A 4,007-nucleotide genomic window follows, 5' to 3' on the forward strand; every position below is an offset into this window, starting at 1 on the left:
CAATTTTAGAAATTTATGCTCGGGAAATATTCAGAGATGTTGACAAAGATCTATGTCCAAGGAAGTTTTTAACAATATTGGTTGTGACAATAATGTGGAAACAACTTAGATGTTAAAGGGAAAAAATGCAATAGATGATTAAGTTAATTGCATTCATGCAATAAGTTACATGCTACCATTAAGAATTCACAACAAGGACACTAAATGGCACAGACAACCGCTTAATATTTAATTTCAAGTTAAAGTAGGTAGGAATGATTCATATTTTCTAAATTAGGGAATTAAAAATGAATAGGAGTAGATTTTTAAAATCTGTGTGTGAATGATAGCATTATAGGTTATTTACATTTTTCTTCTATTTCCACAATTTCCAAATAGTTTTTACAGTGAGTTGACTTATTTCATCAAATAACTAATAATCACTTTATGCCTACTATGTACTCAGTTTTATGTTATGCACATATCTAAGTGATGTTTACTGTTAGAAAATATAAAACTAGTGAAACCCAGATTTTCAATCCATAACATTCCTAAGACACCTGGAATTTCTCTGACATTGATTTTCTGTATATGTTTAATCTTCCCATTTCTGTATATGTTTAACCTCATAGGTAGAGGGCTCATTTAACCCACATTTACTTAGTATTTCTTTGAGTTGGGGGCTGTTCAAGGTGCTGAACTCATCCACCATTTTAAAAGTCCACAGCACTTTTCCAACCCCAACAGAGTGTTTTTAAGTTTTTGTTGAATTCTGATACCAAAAAGCAATACATCTGGACATCAACTGAATGAGATCAATCCTAGCTCTTCTTCTCTCAATTATATGTGAGACAGTAAATACCTTACATCTGTAACCATGTTTCTTTATATTTTAATGGAGCTAAAATGGTAGAATTAAATGCAATATTGCATATACAATTTCTATCATAGTATCAAGCAAGTAGTTGAGCTTAAAAAGTCTCCTTTCTATTTATTATTTGTAGGTTGAACCACATGTAACTGTTGAGATTAAACCACTTTTAACTTACAAAATGGCAGTTTCATAAGGTTTGATCTAGTTATTAGTTTCATATGCTTCAATCTAATAATAACTATGATATATTCTGATGTCCTCGATGAACTATATGAAAAATTATAGCCATAAGTTATAGAAAGGGAAGAGTTGATGTCATTATGACAAGATAATTCAGTGACATTTTGAGAACTAAAGATGTTGTTTGATTTTAAACTGGAATAGCATCCATGCCACTAGTATTTTAAAAACAAAAAACAGCAAAACCTAGTAGAACACGTATAGAACTAGAATTGAGGGAGAACTTATAAATTAAAACTGGAAACCCACAAAATCTCTAAGAAAATCAGACCTATTTGGCCACATAAAACTTTAAAATATCACATTAAAATGCTATAAACAATAGTTATTGTCCTTCACGACTAAAATATGAAGTCCAAGAGAAAAGGCATTTTTGTCTAATTTATACATAGAATGTCTGCCACATTGTAGGTACGTGATTACCAAAAACACTACAAATTCATCCCCAAAATAATAGAGGTAGAATAGATGTTTGCAACAAAAGAACAAAGGGTTAATATTTCTAATGCAAAAAAAAATTGTGAAGAATTAATGAGAAAGAAAGATGAAACTCCATAGGGCAACTACAGGATCCAAATGTTCATGGAATATACGAAAACATTCTCAGACCTACGTAGGATCACCACTGCAGACTGGTGAGAAATTAAAAAGTGCGACAGCCTCTGTTGTTGATATGGACGTGGGGGAAAGCGCACCAACATACAGGACTGGTGAGAAGGTGAACTACTTCAGGTGTCATTAGTTCTTGGGTGAGATGCAGGGGTATCCCACCAGGGGCATTGCTCAGGCCGGACAAGTGCTCTGCCCTAAGATGTATTATTGGAATGGAATCTGATACTATCCATTAAAATTAAAAATGCATACACATTTTGGCCCACCAGTGCTCCTTCTAGGTATCTATTTTGTAGAAATGCAAGCACAAGTGCATGAGCATATTTTAAAAGGATGTTTATTACAGCATGACTGTAGAGGAACAAAATAAAACAAGTAGAAACAGTGTGATTGCTCATCAGCAGGGGAATGGTTGAATAAATTACAGCACATTGCAGAATAAAATGTTATGCATTCACTAGAGAGTTATTAAGTGGGAACAAGCACGATTCAAAAATATGTATATGTTCCAGTTTCTGTAAAAGAATGACAACGCATCTCGAGGTGTATATTCATATTCATATATACATTACGGATGCTTGTTCATTATGTGTAGTCATTTATTTATGAATATATGAGCATAAAGAATGAAAGTAGGTATAGTAGGTTGTTAATATGGGTAACTGTGTCCAAGAGGAGATAATATAGATGGAGAAGGCAGGATGTGGGGAAGGAAAAGCTAAACCAAAACCAGGAAGTGCATTTAAAAGATCAGTGTGTATGATATAATCACACAAGTCGACTTTATGAAAAATTGTGTGTGGTTGTTTATATTGTTTATATGATGAAAAAATAGCAAGCAGAGTGAGGCAGGTGAGTTCCCCCGAGCCCAGGTCCAGTCCAGGGCAGCCTGCATGTCTAGGTGTGCCCATAAAGAACACAGCCATATGACCTTGGAAGTAGAAAATAACCTCAGGTGAGAGCTCCTGTTTTGAGGGGGGATGGGGAGGGATACACTTCCACCATTAGATAAATCAAAATGAATTAAATCAACCTGAAGAACACGTTCCCGGAGAACATAAAAAAGGCAACAGGGAATTGCTAGTAGAAAAAAAAAAGAAAATAGAAAATAATAAAACCACCACTGTGAAGCACTTTTTTTAGAAGCCAGATTCAAGCCTCCAGTTAAAGTTTATGACAGAGAAAAGCCCTAAAGAAAAGCAGAAGACCTGAGCTACTTCTTATACTGACTGAGTGTGGTGTGTCCACACGCTAAAAGTCCAGGAGTTTGGGTGATCATGAAACCAGAATGCAAAAATGGGGATGACTGGATATTTATTAGTTACCCAACCACAGGATTTTGGAGCTTGTCAGACCAGGGGGGATTCTCCACTAGTGGATTCCAAAGGTTGGGAGTTGGTTTATATTTTTATCATATTTTATCATCTATACATAAAATCTACTCTGTTAATCATTGCAGATGGCTCTTCAGGGGCCTTAAGTGTATTCACATCTTGTACCAAAGAAATTTGTTTGTTGTGGTTGCTGTTTTAAATGGGGCCACTGGCATAAGCTGGGTAAAGATACCCAGAGCCTCACTGTATTATCTTCACAATTACTCACGAAGTTCTGATTGTTTCAATGTGCAAAGCTACTTTTAATGTGGTTTCAGTATGTTCTTCAGGGGCTTCCTTGCAACTGCAAAAGAGACTGTGTAAGTCAGTCCTCGTTACTCTTCTGCACACTTTCACCACAACGGCTCCACTCAAGCTGCTTTACACGTTGTGCTTCTGTGTGAGATCTTTGAAATGACATGTTAAGAAATGGTCTCATTACCAAAAAAAAAAAAAAAAAAAAATTAGTTTCCAAAACTACTGATTTTCCCCCTGGATTTTACTGATCGAGAAGGAATGAATTTGGTTTTCAAAGGTGGCTAAGCTAGTAGGTATCTGGACTAGGACTCAAATTTACATCTGTTGTTCTTAGCCTAAGTGCTCCCTCCACTAAATCCATACTGGTTCCTTTAAGATTTCATCTCACTCCAATCAGAATGGCAATTACCAAGAATGCAAGCAACAATAAATGTTGGTGAGGATGTGGGGAAAAGGTACACTCATACATTGCTGCTGGGAATGAAAATTGGTGCACCCATTATGGTAAGCAGTATGAAGATTCCTCAGAACATTTGGAATGGAACCACCATTTGACCCGGTTATCCCACATCAATGTTTATAGCAGCTCAATTCACCATAGCTAAACTATGGAACCAACCTAGGTGTCTCTCAACACACACACAATGGAATACTACTCAGCTTTAAAGAAG

This window comes from Sciurus vulgaris (genome assembly GCF_902686455.1).
Source record: "Sciurus vulgaris genome assembly, chromosome: 10".
NCBI classification, from domain to species: domain Eukaryota; kingdom Metazoa; phylum Chordata; class Mammalia; order Rodentia; family Sciuridae; genus Sciurus; species Sciurus vulgaris.